Here is a 27,897-nt window from a genome sequence, read left to right as displayed (position 1 = left end):
TTTAACCATGATCATACAGCTAGTGAATTTTTTTTTAACAATGCAGAAAAAGCAGGGATAGAAATTGAACCCAAATCTCTGATGATCCCTCTTTCACCCTTCTTTTCATTTTTCTTCTGCTTCTCTATATGAAAGATGAGATAGGGAATCATTTAAATGGTACAAGAAAGGTATATCACAATAGCTGCCACTACCATACACAATAACTGCTCCCAACCCATAAAGTTTATCATTTCAGTGTTGGAGATATAGAGACTATGTACAAAAGAAGACTTAAGAGATGTGCCTTTTCTGAGTTGTTAAAAAAAATCCTTGGAGACTAACATATAAGCTTGTTTAGTGAGCTGGTCCTTGAGAAAAAAATCATAAATGCCATCTTCAAGAGGAGAGCTGGACTGCAGATAGAAGACATTCAGAGAACCATAAAACAGAAAGGAAAGATAACAAGGAGCAAGTGGGTAACAATAAAGCAGTATTTGCTGGAAACAAAAGGAAAACAGCTAGAAGCATTTTAATTCAATTCAGCAAACATTTATCAAGCTTCTACTATGTTCAAGGCACTGCAGGTACAAAGGGAAAAAAATCATGGAAATAGTCCCTGTAGCCAAGATTATGTTCTTTTATTTTTTGGTGGGTGGGGGTTGATAAACAAGATATATGATTATAAGTAAATACAAAATAATTTCAAGAGGGAATTAATTCTTTTTAAAAAAAATTATAGCTCTTTATTTACAAGTTATATGCATGGGTAATTTACAGCATTGACAATTGCCAAACCTTTTGTTCCAATTTTTCCCTTCCTTCCCCTCATCCCCTCCCCCAGATGGCAGGTTGGCCAATACATGTTAAATATGTTAAAGTATATTCATCTCATTGTTGAAGAGGGCCACATCCATCAGAATTGATCGTCATATAGTATTGTTGTTCAAGTATATAATGATCTCCTGGTCCTGCTCATTTCACTCAGCATTAGTTCATGTTAAGTCTCTCCAGGCCTTTCTGAAATTCTCCTGCTGGTCATTTCTTACTGAACAATAATATTCCATAATATTCATATACCACAATTCATTCAGCCATTCTCCAATTGATGGGCATCCACTCAGTTTCCAGTTTCTGGCCACTACAAAGAGACCTGCCACAAACATTCGTGCACATACAGGTCCCTTTCCAAGAGGGAATTAATTCTAACAATTGGGAGTAGGATGGAAATCTCATTAGAAAAGACCTCAGTAAGAGATAGGGCCTGGGTGGCCTGTACAAAGACACAGGAACAAGAGCTTTATATGGGGACTAACTAAGAGATTCTGGGATCCACACATCCCCAGGAGTTCATAGAAAGTTTTCAAAAGTTCATGAGGTGATGGGGGGAGGATGGTGGAATTAAATCTGTATTTTCACTAACCTCTAAATGAATTTTGTCTTAAGTTATCCTCAAAATTGTTTTTAATTATTTTTTAAAAAGTTTTTTAAATTATTCTGAAAAGGGACCCTTTGACTTTATCAGACTTCCAAAACAATCCATAATACCACAATAAAGGTTAAAACCCCCTTCTCTAGAACATCAATTTGACTACAGCAAAAGTGCATGAAGAAGGAAGTAAGTGAAATAAGTCTGGAAAAATAGGTCAGAGTAAGATTGTGGAGAGCTTTAAATGCCACAGTGAGGAATTTGTATTTTATCCCAGAAGCCACAGGGTGCCAATCAAGAATGTTGAGTAGCATTTTCAGATATGTGTTTTATGAATATTAGTCTGGCAGCTTTGCAAAAGATATAACAGAAGGGGAAACTAGAGGCACAGAGATAGGCTAGGAAGCAATTGTGAATGTCCAAATAAGAACCTGAACTAGGGTGAAGGCTGAAAGGGACAGATGTAAAAGATTTCACGGAAATAGAACCAACAAGATGTGATGATTGGCAACTGATTGGATGTATACTGATCCAGAGGAAAAAGTGAAGGAAGAAAGCAATACAGTAAAATGAAAGAACTATGGTGAAGGAACAAATGCAGACTCCATGTATTTAAAGTTCCATTTCAGTTAAAGCATTAAGGTATGAAGACTTTGAAGGTTGCTCCTTTAAAGTGGGGTGATAATTATCATTACTTTCTGAAGACTTAAGTACAAGTTCTATTGAATTTCATTAATTTTTTCTAATAAAAATGTTCTTATTCTGAACCCTAAGAGCTTTGTCAAGGAAGCTCTTTTGAAATACTTTATACTGAAACTTCCAGATCATCTTGATGGGAGTAATAAGCCAGAGAAATGAGAAGTCCCCAAAATGTACTCTGACCCTTTGTGATAGGAGAGATTCTCTGAAACAAGAGTTACAAATACTTAAATATATTCTTGCTGTCAATAATATGGGAACCCCCAGAGAGAGGACTATGGGAACTGAGTGTGGACCACAACATAGAATTTTCACTCTGTTATTGTTTGCTTGCAGTTTTGTTTTCCTTCTCAGGTTTTTTATTTTCTTTCTAGATCTGATTTTTCTTGTGCAGCAAGATAACTGTATAAATATGTATACATATATTGGATTTAACATATATTTTAACATATTTAACATGTATTAGACTACCTGCCATCTAGTGGAGGGAGTGACAGAAGGAGGGGAAAAGTTGGAACAGAAGGTTTAACAAGGATCAATGTTGAAAAATTACCCATGCACATATTTTGTAAATAAAAAGCTATAATAAACTAAATAAGGAATCCCCTCTGATGATGTAGATTTCTACCTTTCTCATCTTATCCAACTTTTGTCCATATTCTCTTATAAATGCTCCAGCTAGGATGGAAATGCTAGGACCAGTTCATACCATAGGATGAAACAGATATTGAAGAAAATCATCAATCATCCCTGAAAGACAGCTCTAAATGAAAACTACCTGTAACATTATAAAAAAATTCCAGAGCTCCCATAACAATGAGAAAATATTGCAAGCAGCTGTAAAGAAAAAATTCAATTATGGAGCTACAGTCAGAATCACACAAAATTTAGCAATTTCCATGTAAAAGAGGGAAGAGCTTGAATATTATGTTCCAGAAGGAAGAAGAGCTATGATTACAAGTAAGAATAACATGCAGCAAAACTGAGTATAATTCTTCAGGGGCAAAAAATGGATATTTAATGAAAAAGAGAACTTTTAAGCAATTCTGATGAAAAGATCAGAAGTGAAAAGAAAATTTAACATTCAAGTACCGGGCTGAAGAGAAGCATAAAAAGGAAAACATACAAGTGTAATCATAATGAACTCAATAAAGTTCAATTGTTTATATTCTTATATGAAAAGATTACTTACATAACTCCCAAGAACTTTGTCATTATTAAGGGCAGTTAGAAGGAGTCTCTATGACAGAGGGCATGTGTGTTAGTCTATTATGTTGGGATGATCTTGAAAAAAAAATGAACAGGTTAGAATGAAGGATACACTGGGAGAAGAGGAAAGGGAGATAGGGAAATATATTTTTTTTGGGAAAAGAGATGTACAAGGAAAAGCTTTCATGATGGAGAAAAAGTATATGTGTATATGTTTGCAGTGTGTATATGTTTCTAAATGTTTTTGTGGTGGCAAAGAACTGGAATTTGAAGGCTGCTTATCTATTAGGGAATGACTGAGCAAACTGTGACATACAGTTGTGCTGGAGTACTATTGTGCTATAAGAAATAATAAGGAAGGTGGTTTCAGGAAAAAAAAATTCGACAACATCAAACATGGCAAGACTTACATGGAACTGATACAAAGTGAAATGAGAAATGCATAGTCCATTGGTTATGGAAATCTACTTTATCTAGGGGTGGAAATAGGAGGAGAAAGGGAAAAGAGATGGCAGGGTGTGGAATGAAAAAAGGGAGATTAGATTAAGGGAGATAGAAATAAAACAGACTTTTCTGAAGGGCCTACTTTAAAAAAAGAGTAGATTAAACAGAAGATTGGATAGGGGAAAAAACAGTTATTATTACATAATTATGAATGTGAATGGAATAAGTTTAACCCATAAAATGGAAGTGAATAGCAGAATGGATTATAAACCAGAATCCAACAGTAGTTAATCCCTTCCACATCACAACATTCTCCATCATAGATATGATATATTGTGGGTCAGCATAAAAATTAAATGGAAATTTGGTTTGATTTTGTGGAAGCCACAGATGACACAGAGGACAGCAATGGACACAGAGCCTATGATCAAATATTTAATCCAAATTTTACAATAATGTACTATAAATATCCTATAAAGAAAAAGAAATATTTTAGACTTCTTTGGTTTGAAGGTAGCACCAAAAATTTTTACACAGATTTTCCGTATTGCAGTGTCCTGTGCCCATGACCTCCATGATCTGGAGGGGACAAATGTATGTTGCTTACAACAAACACATTTGAAATAGAAAAACATACAGAGTTAAAATAAAGGGATGGAACAGAATCCATTATGCTTTAGGTGAAGTAAAAAAGGCAGAGGTAGCAATCATGATCTGGGATAAAACAAAAGCAAAAACAGATCTAATAAAAAGGGATAATGAAGAAAAAGATATTTTTCTAAAAGGTACCATAAATGATGAAGTAATACCAAAAAAATTCTCAAATATATAGAAAACTGAGTCAAATTTATAAAAATAAGAGTCATTCTCCAATTGATAAATGGGTCAATGGACATGAACAGGAAGTTTTCAGAAGAAAATATCAGCACTTTCCATAGTCATAAGAAAAAATGCTTTAAAGAACTGATGATTAGAGAAATATACATTAAAACAACTTTGAGGTACCACATCATACATATCAAAAGTGACAAGTGTTGGATAGGATGCTGGAATAGGAACATTAATAAACTGCTGGAATTGTGAACTTATCAAATCACTGTGGAGAATAATTTGGAACTATTTCCAAAGCATTACAATACTGGGTATATCCTTAAATTCAGAAATATCACTACTGGTTCTATATCTCAAAGAGATCAAAGAAAAAGTTCCTAAATGTTTTTGTAGTGGCAAAGAACTAGAATTTGAAGGCTGCTTATTTATTAGGGAATGACTAAACAAACTGTGACATACAGTTGTGCTGGAGTACTATTTTGCTATAAGAAATAATAAGGAAGGTAGTTTCAGGGAAAAAAATCCAACAACATCAAACTGGCAAGACTTACATGGAATTGATACAAAGTGAAATGAGAAGACCCAGATCATTATACATTGTAACAGAGTTGCTATAATGATGACCAATTGTGAAAGACTAGGCTTATTAGGCTTATTGTTGTCCAGTCACATTCAACACTTCATGATTTCATTTGGAGTTTTCTTGGGCTTCACAGCTAGAAGGTGTCTAAGATTACATCTGAATGCAGGTCTTTCTGACGACGTGTCCAGCATTCTGTCCACTGTATCATCCGGCTTTCCTACTGTCAATTAAGGAGTGTTAATTATTTTATGGGACCTACCTGCATTTTATCATTTTTGTTTGAGTTTCAAAGCTATCGATTTGATGACCCCTTGGAAGATATTAAAATCTCCTTTAATTGCACAAGAAGAGACAAGGACAGACAATATATCTTGTGAAAATATAGTAGCTTATAGGCTTTCAAAGACAAAAAAAAAAAAAAAAAAAAAAAACAGATGTCCTAGAATTTTCTAGGAGCTGAAGGGATGAGGGATAAGTTTTCTTTTAATTATAACTTTACACTAACTCAAAGGGAAAATTAAATTCTTGAGTTCATCTCAAGACCTAGAAAGTTAATTTTAGGCAGAAACAGAACTCAATTATAGAGATCAATACTCTCATAAAATTAAGTACACTATATAATTAATACAATAGAAACTTGAGGTAATATTAATTTTGATTTTTTTCTGGAACAAGTGTAGGAACAAGGAATTCTTTAGTCCCCAGTGAAGAATAAGGCTAAGAATGTTGGCATATGGCTTATAAGCATATGACGCTGCTGATGCTTCTTCTCCATTGTGTCTCTTCCTGTTTTTAGGCAAAGGATTATTGAAGAATATTACAATCTTATAAGACTCAAAGGTAAAAATGGGAAGCCACTGGAGGCCTGGGAGCTAAAGTCCATGTCAGGTTTGCATCCAGCCAGCCCAGTCTTAGTGCTGGAAAAAAAAGACCCAACTCAAATGTACCTGAGATTAGGATTCATCTAGTACCTATGACAAATTTGGTGGGGCAAATGCTGTGTAGGAACTGCTTTAAATTTGAGACCATTCTCCCCAAGGACTCAAGTGGTATAGGGGAAAATATGTCCCCAGGTATTGAGGAGGGTAGCATTTTTAATTTATATCTTCTCCATAAATATTTTTTTATAGAAACTAATTGACATTAACTATTGTTTAGACCTTGAACACTAATCCTTAGTGATTAGCAGTTTGGAAATGGAGAGGAAGGCGTACCAGAATGAGAGTTCAAGTCAATAGTAGTAGAAAAAAGACATCTACAATCTTTCAGGATATCTCAGGAATCCAGGGGTATGATATGGTGATTCTAGCTCTGAGAATCAGATTAATTAATGTGCATATTGGTTGGGAAAAGGAGTCTAGAATCTCACTAAAGTTACATTTTGCTATAACAAATAGAATGCATTTGGGAAGGGGAGAGTCAACAAACACAGGGGAGTCTGCTTTTTATTAATTGTGGGACTATAAAAATATGGTCTACTATTAAAAAAAGTTGTTTTGGAAACCGTGCTTGGTATTCTCTCAGTTTGAATCAAGGATTTCCTTAGTACATGTATAGGTCATTAAAAATTATAAATTAAATATATAGATGGGTAGTTATTAATGTTCTTTAATGACCTTTTAAACAAAAGTAGCACACATGATTTCTTTTCTTAATAATTTCTTTGTCTTGATATCTTGAAAATTAATCCCTTGATATTTTAAAATTGTGTTACTTTTGGCAAAAGCAAAAATTCCTGATGTGTGTACTTGATCTTGTCCAACTGCTTTTCCCATCTTCATCTTTTTAGGGCCATTTCTTTTTCTTCACATAGCATGTCAGGGATTAATGTGTTCGAGTACAAATAAAAATAGATTGCTATTGAAATTCAAACCGATCTGTTCCATTTGTCATGTTTGTTGACTTCCTTCCAGTTTCAAATGCTCTTGAGATGATTTGGTTTCATTGGTTCTCATACCTGACTTTCTGCAAAGCCATTTTCCCTCACACCACACTTGGGTGTTTTGTGAGGTGATGTTGCTCATAAACTTCTGCCATGTTTCCCTCAAATGTTTTGCGACTAAATTTGGATGCTAAATCATTGTTATTTTTGACCATTATGTCTCTTTGTTTGACAGTGTGAAGTAATTGGTAGCTGAGGTAATCTCTAGATTCTTTTGGCCTCTGTTATTGTGATTGCTTTCTCTAGGCTAAACTTCTATAGGAAATGGTAGTATTTCAAGTCACCTTAAAAATTCATTTTTCTCTGGTGTCAGTAATTTATTTGAATAGATCAAGTTGGAGCTGTTATAATTTCATTGTTGGGTTTGTTTTATTTTCATTTGCTTTTGGTCATCTTTAATCCTTTCTTTTAGTTATGTGTTGATTTTTGACCTTTGTTCCAATGAGTTAATAGTGAGACTACATACAAAGAACTGACTAAAAATGACTCTCATACTCATACTCATACTCTCAACTAGTCATTTTCTGTTTTAAGATAGCAATTTCATTTTTCTGTTGCTCAATGCTCATGATACTCTGTATCTTTTGTTTATCTGACTGAAGAAATTATTCATCATAAAGGTGTAGACATCAGAGCAGTCTACAAGGCTTTGACATCTTTTTAAAAATTAGTCCTGAGGCAGCTAGGTGACACAGTGGATAGAGCACCAGTCCTGAAGCCAGGAGGACCTGAGTTCAAATGTGACCTCAGGCACTTAACACTTCAAATCTGTGTGATCTGTCACTTAATCTCAGTTGCCTCAGGGAAAAAAAAATTAGTCCAGAGCCATATTCTAAAATTCATTTTTCACTGTCATCTCTTATGCTCACCTTTGCATTGAAATTACCAAGTACTGTATTAAGGTATATGTTGACTGAGTTGGAAGGTCTGATTGAGTGCTTCGGGTTTATACCAGGGAAGCCTGTTCAAACCCTGGTAAATGGACCTGAAGTATGCAAGCTTGGGAGAAGAGTTGCATTAGGGAAAATAAGTAAACAGTTTTTCATTTTGTTTTGTTTATTGTTTTTGTTATTTTTCTTATTATACATGTACACTAATTTTTTTTAAAGTACACATTTCTTTATGAATCATGTTGGGTGAGAAAAATCAGAGAAAAGGGGAAAAGCCACGAGAAAAACAAAAAACCATAAGAAAAAGAAAAAAAAGGATGATAGTATCATAGCATCACAGCATGTGTTGATTTACATTCATTCTCCATAGTTCTCTCTCTGGATGTGGATAGCATTTTCTATCCAAACTTTATTGGGATTGTTTTGGATCATCGAACTGCTGAGAAGAACCAAGTCTTTTATAGTGGATCATCACACAATCTTGCTGTTACTGTGTATAAGATAGTCCTGATTCTACTTGTTTTGCTCAATATCAGTTCATGTAAATCTTTCCAAGATTTTCTAAAACCATTCTGTTCATCATTTTTATAGAATAATAATATTCCATTACTTTCATATACCATATACCATAACTTATTCAACCATTCCTCAATTGATGGACATCTACTCACTTTCTAATTCTTTGCCATCACAGAAAGAGCCACTGCAAATATTTTTGCAAATGTGGGTCCTTTATGAATTCCTTGTGATAACAGATGCAGTAGTAGCACTGCAATAGTTCCAAACTGCACTCCAGAATTGCTGGATCACTTCACAACTCCACCAACAATGTTTTAGTGTCCCGTGAGAAAATAACTAGACAGAAATAAAACAAATGTAATAAAAAACACTATAAATTAAGAGAAGCCCTCAATATAAGCCCAAAGAATAATTTGATAGCACATACATAAAGAAATGAAAATCTTAGAATATGATATGCCCAAAACAAAAAATATTAGCTTAAAATAAAAATTGTCTTATTCTGAAAAAATGAATATAATACTACAAAAATTAAAATGAACTTTTAGGATAATAAATAATTTTAAATATTTCTGATGAAAAACTCTAGAGCTAAAAAGAAACACTTAAGTACAAGAACAGGAGTCAAAAGAAATCTGGAAAGATACTTATGAGCAATTGGAAGGGGCTAAAAAATGTTGAAGTGTTTACATTCTAATAGAGAGGAAAAGATGAGTTCCTTCAGATACCCATCATCTCAATGCCCATAAAAGGAGCTGAGTAACAAAAACACGGGGAATGGCTATGATTTTGTTTGTTTCTTTTGTTTTTGAGACAGGAAAAAAGGGAATAAAAGTGAATATAATAAGGAAGAGAGGGATGGGAAGAAATGTATTATTTCAAGTAATTGAGATACAGGAGGAGGAAAGTATATAAATATGGAGAAAGAGAAGAGAGAAATTATATCTCATGAACCTCTCTCATAATTATATCCCAATCAAATAAAATATAATTTGATGTAGAAATCCATTAAATTCAACAAAGAAAAAGATGGAGAAAGGAGGAGGGAAGGCAGAATTTGGAAGAAAACAATTACAAAGAAAACAAGCATCATCTTCAGAGGACTAATCAGGGGAAAAGAAAAAAAAAGGAGCCTATAATGGAAGAAAATACATAACTGACAGCACACTAATTGAATAGAATGAACTCAATGCAAAAATTCAAGAGTGTAACTGAGTGGCTTAACCCAAACCCAACAAGATGTTCTTTAACAAAACTTGAAACACAGAGATTTACACAGAGTCAAATGTGGGGCAGGAGAACTTAATATGTTTCAAATGAATTTTTAAAAAGCAAAATAGCAATCATCTCAGAAAAGGCAAAAGTAAAAAATGGAGATACAGTTAAAAGATATAAATGAGGAATCCTTAATTCCACAATAAGTAATGAAATAATACCATAGATAATGAAATATTTCCACTGCACAAGATGGCATAGCATCTAAATACTAAAGGGATAAGTTAATCAAATGATAAAGATAAATAAAGAATAATAGTTGGGATTTGCATGTTCCTTTTCTCATTTAGCTAACTATTATTTATAATGTGAATGTCAATGTTGACATTGATTTTCTCCAATATTATGTTAGACTTTTGGTTATTGGACTACATTCTAATTATTCATACTGATGGCAAGTTAATGTATATAGATTGTCTAAATTCCTAATATTCTTTGGCCCCTTTTCTGTCATTCTACAATTATCACTGTCAAAGCAGAAAAATGGTGAGGGCCTTATATATTTGTCTTTGTTTCATGAGTTATCATAGTCAACCTAATGCAAAGTATTTTTTAAAATATTTAATTAATTTAATTTTTATATTTAATATTTTTCAGATAACCTAGATTGGTATGATAGTTACTAGAAGGTAACACATCCAGTCCCTCCATCTCCATCCAGATTTGTGGATGCTATCAAAATCGGAGCCTATGAATACTGTTCCTTCTTCTGAAGATGTCATCTTTTCATAATCAACTTTTGTGTATATTTATGTTGTTTTCCTCCATTAGATTGTTGACATCTAAAAAGCAAGGGTTATGTCACTTTTTAGACTTGTACCCAAAGAAATGAACATAACTTCATGAACATTATGGCCTTTAATGAATGTTTATTGAAGAAATTTGGTTGATTACAACAGTCAGAACAATGTAGAATTTGTACCCTCACAATAGGCATATATTTAACCAGAACAATCACACTTTGGTAGGCCATCCAATAATTTTGTAATGAAGCCAGTGAATAGTTTAATTATCAGGTAAATGATATTTTTGATACTATAATAAAATAAATGTCAACACAATTATTTGGAGATGCTCTACCAAGGATATCTAAAATGTAGTATTCTCTATCTTTTATTATTAGAATCATTAGAGATTTCTTTTTGAGAGGTATTTGATTTCCTAAGTTAGTAGAAAAAAAAAGAAATTGAATAACGCATAAAGGGATTTTTGAAGGGAAAATACAGGTGAATTTAGAAGAGAATTTTATCAACTATACAAAGAATAATCAACTCCAGAATAAATAATGTTTTTTGCCAAAATGGAAAAAAAAAAGACAATTCCTTCTATTATAAAATATAATTCCAATACCTAAATCAGAAAAGAGAAATAAAGCAACATGTCTAATTAATATTGATGCAAAAATATTTAATGAAATATTAGTAAAAACCAACATTTTAAAAAAGGTTCTATATTACAACAGGTTGTATATATATTAGAAATTCAGGGTTGGCTAAATATTAGGGAAAATATAAACTTAATTGTATATATAAATTGTAAAAATACAAAATCACATGATTATATCCTGAAAAGCAGAAAATGCTTTTGACAAAATATAACACTAAGTATATTACTTCAAAGTGTAGGAATAAAAGAGGCTTTCCATAATATGCTGTTATCTATTTACGGCTAAGACCTAACATTAGCTTTAATGGAAAACTCCTAGAGAAAACTCTGAACCTTTCAATTCAAATGGAAAGCTGAGATTTCCATTTTCTCTACTATTATCTGATAATGTTTCTAAAAATGGTTTCTTTATCAATGACAAGAAAAAAATCAAGGAATAAGAATAGGCAAAAGAGAAACAAAATCAGCACTCTTTGAGAATATGACCATTTATTTCAAGATTGCTAGAGATTCACCTAAGTATTAATAAAAATAACAACTTCAATAAAGTAACAGCATATCAAAATAATATAAAAAGCTTCTAGGATTTCTCCATTAAAGATAATGTTAAGTCTTGGTGGTAGATAGCATTTACTGCATTATGGAAAGTCCCACTTATTCCTATATTTTGAAATAATATATCTAGTGTTATATTTTGTTGAAAGATTTTTTTACTTTTCTTGATATAATCATATGATTGTCTATGGGTTATTTTTACAATTTAAGTTTATATAAAAACAAATATCACCAACCTTTATGTTAATTACCAACAAAATCCAACAAGACAATAAAGGAAAATATTTACATTCAAAGTAACTACAGATTTTATACAATATCTGGATATCTATTTATTAAAACATATATAAGAATTATATAAATACAACTATAAATATTCTACAGAAATAAAGGAAAATCTTATTGCAAAAATACTAATTTTGATTGGGCCATGTCAAAATAATAAGTGACAATATTACCTAAACTAATTTACAGATTCAATATCATACCAATCAAACTACCAAATAAATACTTCAGAGAACTAGACAAGAATCATAACAAAATTCACATGAAAGAACAAAGGTCAGCAATCTCAAGATGAATCATGGAAAAAAGAGGCAAAGAATAGAGTCTAGCAATATCAGTCCTCAAATTATACTACAGAACAGTAATGACCAAAATAACTTGGAATTGCTTAAAAGACAACAATGCTTAATAGGTTGAATCAGATTAATAAGACCTGGAAACTACCAAATTTAGTAGCATAGGATTCAATAAACCCAATGACACCAACTACATGTATATCTTTTTGTTTTGTTCTTACTGGTATCAATTCTTTCATTTTATTTACATGCTTATTTCCCACATTGATGTGTCTTATGATGGTTCCAGTTTTGTTTGGGGAACTATTATTTATAATTCTGATTTTTTTAAAAATATCTTCTCTTTGGCTTATTTGAACTCATAATAGTTGTTCATTCTATCAGAGCTAATTTGTTCCTGCTTTCTTATTTTTTTGTCCATCATTTTTCCATTTCTGTACATTTCCTTTTGAAATGTTTTTATTTTCTACATTTTATTTTTTTTCTTCGTTTGACATTTCTGCTGCTTCTTTTAATGAAAACATTGAAAGCTAAACTCTTTTTACAATTTCTTACCATTAATCAGGATCTCACTACCGTTTTGTCTTCATATTCAGTTGTTCTTATATTTTAATCTTTTATCACTGAATTAGAACTGATCTAAAAAGTCAAGATTTTCATTTTAAAGATAAGGAAATAGATAAGCATAGTGAGGGAAAAAAAGAATGGAGGGAAATTCACAAATTATATGAATGTGAATGGAATGAATTTATCCATAAAACATATATATATATATATATATATATACATACATATATAATACACAGTGGTAAAAGACTATAGTAACTTTGTGTTTGAAAAATGTAAAGGCTTAAGTTTTTAGGATAAGAATTCATTATTTGATAAAAATTTTTGGGAAAGCTAGAAAGCAGTCTGGCAGAAATTGGGCATAGACCATATACCAATCAAGATAAGGTCAAAATGGATACAGGACCTAAATATAAAGAGAGATAGCAATCACAAGAAAATTATATGAACATGGAAATATTGCCTATCAGACCCATGAATAGGAGAGTACTATATGAAGACACCAAAGATAGAGCGTGATAATTTCAATTATTTTAAAATTCTTATAAAAATAAAATAAATATAGCCAAGATTAGAAGGAAAGTGAAAATGGGAGGGAGGAATGGAATTTTCATAGACGATCTCTCAGATAGGGTTCTCATTTTCTCAAATATATGTAGAACTTTGTTAAGTTTATAAGAATATGAGTCATACTCCAATTGATGGGTGGTGAAAGGATGGAAAGATAGTTTTTCAATGAAGAAAGACTGTAAATAAATATATGAGAAAATGCTTTAAATTATTATTTATTTAGAGAAATGAAAATTAAAATAAATTTGAGATATCATCTTACATACATTATCAGATTGGCTAAAATGATAGATGCTCTCCAATTGAGGAATACCTAAATAAGCTGTGGTATATGATTGTGATGGAATATTGCTATGATATAAGAAAATATGAGCTGGTTGATTTAGATAAATAAGGAAAGATTTGGACAGATGAAGGAAGACATTATCCACCTCCAGAGGAAAAAAACCTGAAAAATAGAAATATGCATAGTATAATCTACATATGTATGTTTGCATTTATGGATATGTATGGATATGTGTGTATATATGTATATTTATTCACTTTTAGCCTTCTCTATGATGAGAGTCAGGAAGGAGAATGCACAACAGAGAACAAAAAAATAAAACCTAGAAGGAAGTAAAGAAAAGCTGGGCTGCTTTGAAAAAAATGTATAAGATTTATTACATAGTGAAACAGAAATTTATTGTTTCATACTGAATCTCTCTCATGTTCTGCTATGTACATGGAAATGTTTTCTTTTTTTCTTTTGTATCTGTTTCAAATGAATAAAACATTAAAAAAATAAAAATGGGGAAACAGAAACTTACAAAGATTATGTCATAATAAGTGGCAGAAGCAGGACTTGGACCCACTTTTTTCTGGCTTCAAATCTAATTCTTTCCATTGCATCATGTATTTTTTAAAAATCTGAGTTCTTGAAGCCTCTAACTACTTCTCTTTTTCTTCTTAACTGAGATTCATCACATCAGAATTTTGCTTTTGAAAGCATCCCATCTTTCATTCCATCTCTCTGGAGATAACTTCCCATATAGAATCTCAAGAATGGGATCCTACTTCAGCACATTTTGAAAGCTGCTCCCATAAAAACTAAGATAAATGTTAGATGAGGCTTGGTATTTCCTTCTTTATTGCTTGCTAATTCTAAGATGGCATGGCCACTGCCTCCACATATTCCTGTCATTCACAATTCTATTTCTCTTTATTGACCTCAGTTAGGCACAGAATTAGTTATACTACATGTCATTTGTCCCTCTTCTTAGAGGCAACAGAAGAGAGAAGATAAAAGAGGTGAGATGTTCATTTTTTTTTCTGACTAGATTATTCTAAGATAACTGCTAATTGAAGCTATTGCAAATACTAGGGGTATTTAGGGTATGGAAGAAAATCTTCTAATCAGTGATTATTCACACCTGGAAAACTAAATTAGGAGAGGAAATTCAAGAGAAGAAGATTTTGGCAGTGTATGAAATCTGGAGCTCAGAAGCCCACTTCAACACAGCTGTAAGAGAAAAAGAAACAAGCACAACAAATAGGAAAGTTATTTTGTCAGGTAATAGCAAGGATTGTTAGAGGAGCCCCAAATGGCAAAAAGGTGTCAATTCTAGCAGGTGTGGGAAGCAAAGAAGAAATGTTCCACCAACCTAGAGAAGTGATGCTGTTTATCTTTGCCATAGGCAATCAATAAATATAAGTGTACTAAGTGTGAGTTGGGTTCTGTCTTAGAAGGGAAGATAAAAGGATAATGGAATATTTCTTTGCTTTCCAGAATTTTAGGAAAGATAAAGGGTTCCCTCAGCAACATGTACAAAATGACTTCAAAAGAAGAAAAAGGTTAAAAAAAATAAAAGGGAGGGAGGAATCCAAAACAGGAAGGTGAAGATCAAGAAGTTAAAAGAAAGAAAAATCTATACCAAGAATGTGAGATGTGTACTGAGAAATGAATTCCAAAATCAGTAAGAGGTACTTTACATTGTAACATAAGTTTGAGAACTAATTTTCATTTCGGGATTTGTAATTCAAGGGGACAAGTATTCTCTTGCAACTAGAAAGAAATTTTATTTATTTTCTCTCTTTTTTATTGTTCTTTTTCTTTTTATTAATTTTTTATGTTTATACATGTTAACTTTTAAAATATTCTTTTTTTATGAATTATGTTGGGAGAGAAAAATCAGAACAAAAGGAGAGAACCACCAGAGAGAAAAAAAAACAACAGAAAAAAGAAGTGAACATAACAAGCGTCCTTTTTGAGTCACAAAGAAGACTTGAGTCATGATTGGGAGTTTTAAAAAGAAAAAGCTTTCAAGAGAGCAAACTGATAGAAAGGAGAAGAAACTGCAAGAGCTATTTAAGCATGACTTAACTAGATATGCTGAAAGAATAGTACAACAGGGCAATAGTTGAAAAGAGAAACTGAAAAAGAAAGCCAAGCTTTTGTTTAAAAGGAGAAATTCAAAGATCTTCGAACAGAATACTTGGATTAAAGTTTCAAGTTGTACTAACCTCTTCAAAGTATCGGGGAAATTAAAAAAAAAAAGAGAGAGAAAAGAAAAAAAAGAAAAAAGGCTACTTTCCCCCCCAAAAATTTTCCCGCCTAATAATAGAAACGGTATTATATTCTGTTCATTTTTCTTACTTAGTTTCTTGTATCATGAAAATTGCCATAAATATAGAGAAGTCAGTCAGTCAATAAACAAGAAGCAAAAGGTAAAAGGATCCACTTGTGCAAAAATTTTTGCAGCAGCCCTTTTTGTAGTGACAAGGAACTGAAAATTGAATGGATGCCTATCAGTTGGGGAATGACTGAATAAGCTATGGTATATGAAAGTAATGGAATATTATTGTTCTATATAAAATGATCAGCAGGATGATTTCAAAAAGGCCTGGAGAGAATTGCATGACATCATGTTATTTTTTAAAATTAATTAATTAATTAATTTTTTTATAACTTTTTATTGACAGAACCCATGCCAGGGTAATTTTTTTACAACATTATCCCTTGCACTCACTTCTGTTCTGATTTTTCCCTCCCACCCTCCACCTCCTCCCCTAGATGGCAAGCAGTCCTATATATGTTGAATATGGCATGACATCATGTTAAATGAAGTGAGTAGAACCAAAAGAACATTGTAAACAGCAACAAGATTATGTGAGGATCAATTGGGATGGACTTGCTTCTTTTCAACAATGAGGTGATTCAGATTAATTCCAACAGATTTGTAATGGAGAGAGCCATATACATACAGAGAGAAGACCTTGGGGATTGAACGGGAATCACAATATAGTATTCTTAGCTTTGTTGTTGTTTGCTTGCTTGTTTTTTTTTTCTCATTTTTTAAAATCAGATTTTTCTTGTACAGCATGATAAATGTGGAAATAGTGTTTAGAAGAATTGCATATGTTTAACCTATATTGGATTACTTGCTCTCTGGAGGAGGGGAAAGGTGGGAGGGGAGGGAGAAAAATAAGAACTCAAGGTTTTGCAAGAGTGAATGTTGAAAACTATCTTTGTATATATTTTGAAAAATAAAAAACTATTATAAAAATTATTTTGTGAAATGTAAAGTTCTAAAAAATAAATAAATAAATAAACAAGAAGCAAAAGGAGATATATAAAAAAATTAATTAGGGCCAAGAACAACTTCTGTCTCAATTTTCCTAACCAGGAGCTGTAAACTATTGTAATTATTTAATGAATTTCTATCTAATGTGAACTCCATAAAACTACAAAGAAAAGGACTACAGAAATCTGAAGGTCATTTTATTGCCTCAGGTTGATTGCTGCAATTAGATATGGCTGATTATATCTCCAATCCCTATTTGAGAAAAAAAAATCAAGATAAAGACAGGTGAGACGGAGATGAAGTTGAAATTCAGCTCCACTCTTCTAGAAGGGAAATTGGAGCTAATAGATTAAATGCATTTTACAATGCTACCCATTGGTATTAACACCAGAAAAGATGAATCAGGGCCTTCTGAGGAGAAAGCAGTTTCTCATACTCCATAAAAGGTGATCCAAAAATCCCATCAGTAACAAAGGAATCTATTACTGAATTTGGGGGAAAAAACAATGTCATAATGATACGATTCTTGTACTAATGAACATGAAGATGGTGATATGAATGAACCAGTCAGGACACCCACAAAGATGTGACAGGGCCTCCAGAGATACATCAATCATTAAAATTATTAGTAGTAGTTATCAATACGGGAACAAATACTAAATTAGATTCTTTAGCATTTAAGTACAAAATTATATTTTGACACATGATCTTAATTACTTTAATAATATAACTATTCTGTCCACTAATGCAGATTATCTCCACTCCTCTCCTAACACACACAGACACACATAATTTCTACTTCTGTGTGATTCTTATTCAAATCCTCCAAAATTAAATCCTTCTAATAATGTGGAGACTTTCCTTTGTTTATTCTTTGTTGTTGTTTAATATTCCCCCAGTTTATCCATTTATTGATTTTATTCTCACTATTCAACTAGATTATCTGCTTCTGATCATATGCATACCCTGTTGTTTTTGGGTTTGAAAGGCTAATTTTCTGGGGCTAAAGAGGTATTCAGTCTTTCCTACCATTTTAGCAAATAATCTCTAAGAAAAAAAATTCAATAACACATAAACTTAAATATACTAGTGGAATTTAATAAAAGATCTGACCAAATAAAGTGTGAATGTTAAGAACACGGCTCTTATTTGCTCAGGTACTTTTCCACATACTTTTGTGCAAGCTCATCCATTCTCATACTGTCAGTAACTACATATCAACAGATTCAGTTCCTAAGATGGGACCAGCATGAGAGGAAGTATTCAAAATCTTTTTAAATAGGAAAATAAAGTCTCTTTTTTTTTTTTTTTTTTTTTGCTGAGGCAATTGGGATTAAGTGACTTGCCCAGGGTCCCACAGCTAGCCAGATTTGGACTCAGGTCCTCTTGACTTCAGGGTTAGTGCTCTATCCACTACGCCCATCTAAGCTTCCCCAAAAGTCTCATTTTTGATGTATGTTAGTAATACCTCAATAATTTCCCTACTTCTCAGAGGTATTAGGACAACAAAAAGTCAAGATCACAGACAGTCAAAAATGGAGGTGGAATGTTGTCTTTCAGGATCTTGAACGATCAGGACGTTCACATTCAGTCCATGTTCATGCAAAACATGTACATGAGAAGTCTTATGGGTTTTTTTTTTTACAATAAAACATGTGTTTAGTTTTTTATTTTCAAAATACAGGCAAGAATAGTTCCTAGAACAAAGATACATTCCTAAAACTGAAGGGCCAGAAAAGGACTCCTTTTCCTGCTCAGATAGTCACTGTCAATAACAGAGGTAGCCTTTTTAATGTCATAGAGTTCTCAGAATAATGCTTTTATATGCATAAAATAAAATGCCTAAGATAACAAAGGAAATCAATTACACTGAAATACAGAATCTGCCAACCAAATTCCTTCCTGAGTACACAAAGATGATGCTCTCCCACAAATGACCATATCACCAGTGGGGTGATGAAAACAGAACCTGCATGACCAGGGAAAACTGAAGTGGGACACACCTAGTGAACACATGTGGTCAAGGATCATGTCAAGAGCCCACATGGCAAAAGCACATGCATGGAGGGATCCACATAATTTTTTCTGGGAGGGCATGTGTGCCCAAGGGCCACCTAAGACCAGGGTACTGGTGACAGCATCTTGTTTTTCTGCTGCTTTCTGATAGACATCATCACACAGTCTATGCTGGACACTGCTGGTTTCCTGGATACCAAACTATTCTCTGTTCCTGTTTGCTGGACTTCAACTCTTTAAAAACCTGCTGCTGAGATTTGCACTCCTATCAATGGACATGGAATGACTAGAAAGTCTTGCCTTGACTAACACAGGTACTTTTTTGCTATAACCTTGCTGTGACATGCATGTTATAAGCATTACACTTAGCCAAGCAGGCAACTAACAGAAGCCAGTAGAATAATCCCCAGGCTAAGATTAAATTTTCCTTAATTTATGGAGTGATAAGGCAGATTTAAAAGATTTCAAATTCATAGAAATTCTGCCTTTGGAAATTTAATCATGAAACATACAAATGGTTCATACTGATTCCCCAAGTTAGAAAAAAGCCACTTTCCCTGTGTGTTTCTCAGAGCTGTTCTATAGCTTCCCTTATACCAGGAACACAGGAATATAAAGAAATGCAAATCATAAGGTCAAACACAAGGAGGGTGCTGAGAAATAAGATTATGTCTATCAGATTCAGTCTGTAACAGAATAAAAACACACCTATAAATGAATGCATGACTAGAATGAGTGCCCGTCTCACCTGGTCTTAAGTTCAGGGAAGGCAATAAGGTTGCCCAGTTCCTGCATCCCTGGCTTTTGTTTCATTTTGTATTTATGTCAGCACTCCAGTCTCCAATCTCCTAATAAAACTCCACTATAGTTTCCTAATAAAACAAAAACTTTATTTCAAAACCCCCATCACTACTTTATACCTTCTCACTCTAGCTGTTGCCTCTCTAATCTCCTAGGAGGAGATGTGGGTGATGTGGCCAGAATAACTGGTGCTTGAAGCTGCTCCGTTTTTCAGAGAAACCTTGCCATCTCCCTCCTCTCAAAAGTAAGCATTAACAAATACTTTAAGCATGAAGCAATAACCCATCACCTTTTCTAATCTAAATATGTGGTCCTCTAGACTTGAAGTCCTGCCTCAGGCTCACCTAAGGAAACACAAGTCTAGTATCATTGTCAAATATTCACCTCTGGCTATCATGGATGTGCTGGGAAGATGAGAAGAGGAAGACTAGCTTGGATGTGTCACAAGAGAGGAAAATGGAGATTTTCCACAGCTCTACTGGGGCAATTCATCCTAGCACAGTCACCAATTATCTCTGACACACCAGCTAGTCCTGGGGATCCACAATAACTAGACATAGCACATGGACCCCACAACAATACTCTCTGAGCTTGTCCCCATAATATTTAGTTTCCCATCAATGGGCATCAATTTTGTTTCCAGTATTTTGTTACTACAAACAACTCGTCTATGAATATTTTGATGGTTTTTTAACTCTTTCCCCCCCCCCAAGTTTGAACATCCTGAGGGCAAATACATTCTTCTATTCAGCCCTGGTTAGTTAGAAGTAACTTTCTGACCAGAGCCAGCTGTAGGTCTAGGAATTCAAATCTCATTCTCAGAAACCATCATTAAGTAATTGTTCCCTTCCCATATCTGCCTTTCTTTTTTGCATCAGTAGCCAGCATTCATTTAAAAATTACCTGTCCTAGGGCACTATTCAGTTGCTGTTTGAGATTTTATCATCTTTGACAATGCTATTTTTTCATTAGTGCTCAAGTGAATTACCACAAATAATTAGTAGCCAACTTTCCTGATAAGACTTTGGGATTCTCTCCCTCTTGACTTAGATATAAAAAAATAAATCAGTTCTTTTGTTGATTAATTATTTTTTAGTTTGATTATAGGATTAGTCACCCTTCTTTAGGAAGAGCTAGTCCTAAATCAAACAAGAAAAAATAGATTACTTCTTAAGTCTAGGTTATCTATAAATTTAGAATAAATAGATTGAGAAGACTTTATCATTTAATAGCAGATAATTTAGAAAAATAAAATAATAATAACATTATAAGGTTTTTCAAAAGACTGAATCCCCCTTTCTAGCAGAAAGTAGGGTTGACCAGAGGTCAAGTTCCTCTTTCTGGAAGCTGGAGGAAGGTTAGCCAGAGGTTAAATTAAGCCCCCTTTTCTTTTTTTTCTAACTGGACTCCAAATAGAATAATGGAGTCTCTGAAAGGAAGATGGGGGAGTGACTGCTAACCACAGACCTCAAGCTCCTCTTTTCCTAGTACACTTCCTGGTAGCAAGAGGTACCACCTTGGGGAAAGGATGTCTGGCATAGGATTAAAACAATCTGGGAGAAGCTAAATAGTCAGGTGACCTGCCTTGTTCAATTGAATTATGTTCCAAACAAGTTTCTGTTATTTTTTTTATTCCATTTTTTTGTTATAAAAAAATTTCTTTGATGATTCAGGCCAGTTCCAATGATCTTGTGATAGAGAGAGCCATTTACACCCCGACATAAGACTGTGGGAACTGAGTGTGGATCACTTTTGTGTTGCTGTTTGCTTGCATTTTGTTTTCTTTCTCATTTTTTCCCTTTTTGATCTGCTTTTTCTTATGCAGCATGATAATTATGGAAATATGTATAGAAGAATTGCACACTTTTAACTTATGTTGAATTGCTTGCTAGAGAAGGAGAAGGGAGGGAAAAATTTGGAACACAAGTTTTTGCAAGGGTGAATGTTGAAAATTATCTATGCATATATTTTGAAAATAAAAAGCTTTGATTAAAAACTTTAAAAAATAAAAAAATCTCTTTGTAAATCACTTCTTATCTCTGATCTCTGGAAAGTCAGGTGCCCTGGTTTAATATGCAAATGCTAGGTGTGCAAAGTAAATTAAAACTGCAAAGTTTGGTAACTTGGTTCTCAGTTTCTTTTCTAATCAATTTTAATAGATACATTCTCCAGGAAGACAATAACTCTTTTCCATAATTGTTATCAGGTCAACAAATAGCTACCTCAGACTCCTTCTGCAGTAAATCATCAACTACCTCTACTTCTCTCTTCTTCCTCTGAAACTTAATGGATGATTTCTCACCTGTTGACAGATGGGACTCTCCTTTGAGAATAAGCAGCTGCTTCCTCCTCAAAGCATCTACCGCTTTTAGGAAGCTCTTCCAATTTGTTTCTTAGCCCTAAAGGTCTAGTTGTCCATTCTTTTCTTTACATAATAATTTTTCACTCTTCAAATTCCTGAAAGGTCAGAATTTCTGTCTGTCTCTTCAGATTTTTAAAAATTCCTTCTTTTTCACACTGAAGTCATTTTGCTTAAAAAAACAAAAAACATCTTGTGCTTGCTTCAGCAGCACTTATACAAACAGAGAAGATTAGTTTGGCCCCTGCACAAGGGATGACATGCAAATTGGTGAATAAAAGAACACCTCATTATCCCTGGTAACCCAGAGAGGTGCCCCTTGAGTTTTCCATTTTTTCTTCTAGTAGGGATGAGTCCTCCCTTTGGCTATAAGAGAATATTCACTTGGCTATAAAATAGACACACATAGGACAGAAATTTAAGAATAGCTCAAAGGACCAAAGGGCATTAATTGATGCAGTACAGTTGCACATACTAGAAAACTAGAATGAAAATTTTAATTTTAAAGCAAAATTGCAATATGTTGATTTTTTTCTATTAAAATACATTTCCATAAATAAGAAAAATTATATTAAAATTATTTTTAAATATTAAAAAATATTGCATCAATTGATGCAATTAATTAACACCATACTTCTAGTGACATTGCAGAATTCTGCCCCTCTCCAAAATTAATGAAAATGAGAGCTGCCTTTCCCTTTACAGGGCAATTAAGAGCCCTTGAAAGTGCCCCATTATAACTATAAAATCAGTCAAAAGTACTTCTCTTTGACACATGGTCAGCAAACTAGAACAAGTTATAAATTGTCTATCTGGGCTATAACAGTCTCTCTGAAGAACTTCATTACACATCATCACAGCTTGCCCAGAAGCAGGCTTTTAATCTCAAGGAGATGATAGCAGAGACCCCTGGTGTGTGTGTCAATCACTGTAACACTAACCATAAACCTCACTCAAACTACATCAGTAAGTGAATGTCTCTCAATATTCTGTGGTGTGGTGGATTAAGCACTAGGGCTGAATGTCAGGAAGGTCTGAGCTCAAATCCCACCTAGGATGTTTGTAAACTGGAAGACCCTAAGCAAGTCACTTAACTTTTGTAAAATGGAGATAATAATAGCAGCTACTTCAGAGGGTTGTTATGAGGATCAAATGAGACAATATTTGTGAAGCATTTTGCAGACTTTAAAGTGTTTATATAAATTATAGCTATTATTCATTCATCTCTATACTAGATATAATCCCATTATTGGATGAGCCAGTAGAGTCCTTTCAGAACAATGTCTTTTACATCTTTAATTTCTGCTACAAAGCTGACTCAATTATCAGAAAGTGCTGAAAGATCAAAAATGTGCATCCATCAAACTGGCAGGATGATTTCAAGATTAATGTCTGAGGTATTACAGTAATAGAAACCTGGGCATGAAATCACAAGAATTATACTCCAGGTTGCTTTTGAACTACTTGATAGCAATTTGAGCTTGGATAAGTCACTACTAACCCTTTCTATATCTCAGTTTCCACGACCTAAAAAGAATTGTGATGATCACATTAGATAGCAAATGAAAAAAATCCTCTCATAACTTTATAAATAAACATCTGCTAATATTATGATATTAACATTCAAGCTCCTTCAAGTACTCCTTATGGGCAAGGCATGATACATGCTTTCATTATAACATTTCCATTTCTATATTTTCTGATCATAAAACAGATTGTTTCTGCTTGAATGGATGTAATTCCATAAGCTTTATATATGAATCTGGCTTAGTGTTATTTGATTGAATAGGAATCATTTAGTTCCTTTTTAGGTGGGCGGGTTTTTTTTCTTTTGGTTGTTGTTGTTTTTTAAAAAATCTTCCCAAATGGTGTCATCTCCTCCCCAAGTTCTTTGCTAATACAAAACCACTCCTGACTTTTAATTTGTACATTCTCTACTTATATGTATATCTTTCATTCTCCTAAAATTTACATTTCTGCTCCTTTTGTTTATATCTCCTTCCATGGATTGAAAATAGTGAGCTAGGTTATCCATGGCATTAAAGATTTATCACTTCAAGTCCTTTTTATAGGACTACTCATTTCTAAATAGTATCTCATTTGCTAAGGTTATTATGAGGCGAAAAAAAAAGTTTAAAAAGGAATTAATGTTTCCTGGAGCTCTGCATGAGTTTTCAAAAATCTGTAGGATAGTGAGTTTTTAATAAATCCAACTAATTACCTTTTAAAAGATTAGATGTCAGGAATGAATCCTTTAAATTTGTTGCTATTTAAAACTAGCAACAAACCCAATTTGTTAAGAACTAAATGTAGTTTTAATATGAAAATACCATCAGGGATAGCAATTTCTATAAGAAAGAATTTTCTACCAGGTAAGGTATGAAGGAAGATATATCAGTTCAACAAAGGTGCATCAGTAGGGAGCAATTTTTCTTCTTTGCTGTGAACAATAGGATAAATTCATTTAATATATAATCTAATTGCAATAAGACTATGATAACAGAAAAACAAAGAATAAAACTTTTACCCTCTGCTGGAAGTTAGGGAATATATTCACTTGTCAAGTGTTTTCTTTCAAAACTTGTTTTTATAAATATTTGGGATCTGAAAAAAATGATCATCAAAGCCTTACAATTTGTCTTGCTTCTATAAGCACATTAAAACATTGACATTAAAATTCTAGACATAATTTAAGATTTAGTTCAAATGCTGCCTTTTCCATGAAACTTTCTATCATTATCCCTTCTTTTTGTTCTATATAATGCCTCCCAGCTTCATCGTTTACTATGCTAATTACCAAACCACTTAGTCTCTAGGTCACTTCTAGTAAAATTGTATTTATCTACTCATCTATCTAGTAGATTCAAAAAGGTCCAATATGAAGTACTGAACTAAAATCCTGAGCAAGTATTATACATATGTATATATTATAACATAGATATTTATAGAATAATAATATTAATATTTAATAATATATAATATAGTATGTTTTTATATTATAGTATAGTACAATATAATACCATTATAAAATGAATACTACTATATAAGATAGAATATTATAATATTATTTCTATTTTCTATCAGATACATAAATATACACACATGTATTCTATACTTGCAGCTCTATAGAGAATATTTTGGACTGAGGAGAGTTGAAAGTGAGGTCAGAAATTCAGGTTATGAACAAAATTCAATGATATCTTTGTTCTTTTTTGCCATTTCCTTACCTTGCATTTTTATGAAGTACCTTATCCTAAGCCCCAATGATTTACCTATCTATTTTTCTATATCTATATATCCATATACAGATAGAGATAGAGATATATAATGGTCATCTATGTAAAGCATTGAGCCTCAGGTCTCAGGGAAAATGTTTGGTAGATTATAGCCAATGCTATGATAGTAGGCTCCATTACAATTCAGTTAATGATGTCTGCCAATTTAATCATAGGATATGATATATTCTATTCTCTCTTTTCCTTCTAACTACTCCTTTATTCTGGTAATCAATTATGTTTAAAAAATCCCAAAGCAGCAGGCTGGAAGCAGAGATAACACATAATACTGTATCTCCCCACAAGCAGCCTTAGACACTTTGGAAGTGAGAAAAACTTAGGAAACATCACTAATAAACATAAGATATGATTTTCCTCAAATGTTGGAGGAAAACTGAAAGACAGTTTTTGTATTGCTGCTTCTTATAATATGCTTTCATAAATACTTGTTGACTTGGCTTGATTTTTCAATCCCTTATCTTTTTAGATCTTCTTTCCTTGATATATTTAGGTCCCTAAGATGGGCAGGAACCACATTACTCATTATCAAAACTTCTTCGTTCTCTTTGTTAGCAGCTAACTGGAAGAGATCAGAATTCCTCCTCTTTAAAAGCACTTTTTTCTTTCTTTCTCTAATATATAAATTTCTTACCACTTTCATGTCTGTAAGAGAAATTTGTACTGTTAGTTACTTTTCTCAACATTCTTCAAGGGGTTTTCTATGACAATAGAAGTTTCATGGTTAAGAAAACTAAATTAATTGGTGCTTCTGTGTGTATGAAAAAGGAATGGATAGAAGTGGAGATAAGGTTTCATTTCTTTCTGATGGCCCAAAGCTCAGAACTAATGATAATAAGAAAATAATTTTTGACTGGCAAATATTAACTTAATCACAAGGATTAAAGGAGATGTGAACATGGGAAATTTGCTAATCATATGATCAGGAAAGTGATTGATTTCTTCAGTAGATCAGGACAGATGAGAGGATCCAAGTTTCAAAAAGGGAAGTGACCACCAGACTTCTCCTTCTGGATAAACATCTATTCTTCTCTTCCACCACAATTCCCAGGCAAGAGAGAAGTATCAATGTTTGTGTCCTTAACACAGCCTTTCTCCTCAGTTGTAGGTCCTTTTCTCACCTCTACTCTTGGTGACAGAGAACTGAGTAAATTCTGAATTCACAGATGGTAAGTTCATATCAAAAAAGACAGAGAAAATAACTGGACAACATTCCTTCAGTTTAGAAGAAAGCATTGAGCAATCTGCTATTGATAAGGCGCTCATATAAAAATGTGCAGCTCTTTGTACAGTGTACACATGGGACTCAAATCCAAGCATAAGACTCTCCTTATTAGTGGAGAATGGATAGATAATCTTTCTCCAGGGTGTGAAAGGCAAACCTGACAAGAGCTTGGAGAAGACAGAGCCTGTTCTGGCCTCCAACTTCAAGAGAAGAAATATTCAGTTCCTGAGGTCCCTTTGGTTTAATGATATTGGAAAAAAGTGTATATAGAGTAATTGGTGCCCTAGTCATGTTCCTATCTACTGCTTACCACGCTAGGGTCCTCAGATAATTTCTTTTTGGCTGAGATTTGTGACTCTCTGTCTCTGTCTCTGCCTCTTTCTGTCTCTCTCTGTCTCTCTGTCTCTCTCTGTCTCTGTCTCTCTCTCTCTCTGTTTTTCTCTCCACTAAGCAGTGATATCTTGCTCCTAGTGAACGAGCTCGGATACTTTGTGTATTGTCTGGAATGTTCTCATCTGTATTTCTAATTGCTATCAGCTTGAATAAAAGTGTTCATTTGCTATTCTCTATGTGTCTTTTTGTAACTGGCATTTGGTGGGAAGGGAATCAAGCTTTTGGATATATCTATTTCTCTGTCAAAGTAAAGAGATCAGGACAGATTTTAACCATATATATATATATATATATATATATATATATATATATATATATACACATATATATATCCCCTAGTTTAACAGTATCTAGGAAGACAGAGAGAAACAATTCTTTTTTTAAAATTAAAGCTTTTTATTTTCAAAACATATGCATGGATAATTTTTCAACATTGACCCTTGCAAAACCTTGTGTTCCAATTTTTCTCCTCTTTCTCCTCACCTCACCCTGTGGATGGCAAGTAATCCAATATATGCATACATATTTATACAATTACCTTGTTGCACAAAAATAATCAGATCAAAAAGGGAAAAAAGTGAAAAAGAAAATAAAATGCAAGCAAACAACAACAAAAAGATTGAAAATGCTATGTTCTGAATCACACTCAGTTCCTGAAGTACTCTCTCTGGGTGTGGGTGCTCATCATCACAAGATCATTGGAATTGGCCTGAATCATCAGAAAGAAACAATTCTAATCTGATATTCCCTCTCAGAGGAAAGCAGAGCAGGCAGACTAATGGAACTCC

The 27,897-nt window shown here is 33.2% G+C and overlaps 1 pseudogene; it reads left to right on the top strand.

Moving 5' to 3' along the window:
- The first annotated feature begins 22,393 nt into the window (after positions 1-22,393).
- LOC111718820 lies at positions 22,394-22,488 on the top strand (annotated as a pseudogene).
- The last annotated feature ends 5,409 nt before the right edge of the window (positions 22,489-27,897 follow it).

The sequence above is a fragment of the Sarcophilus harrisii genome, chromosome 2, assembly GCF_902635505.1.
Source record: "Sarcophilus harrisii chromosome 2, mSarHar1.11, whole genome shotgun sequence".
In the NCBI taxonomy this organism is placed as follows: domain Eukaryota; kingdom Metazoa; phylum Chordata; class Mammalia; order Dasyuromorphia; family Dasyuridae; genus Sarcophilus; species Sarcophilus harrisii.
The sequence above is the reverse complement of the archived record's forward strand: the minus strand, read 5'-3'. Positions and strand labels throughout refer to the sequence as shown.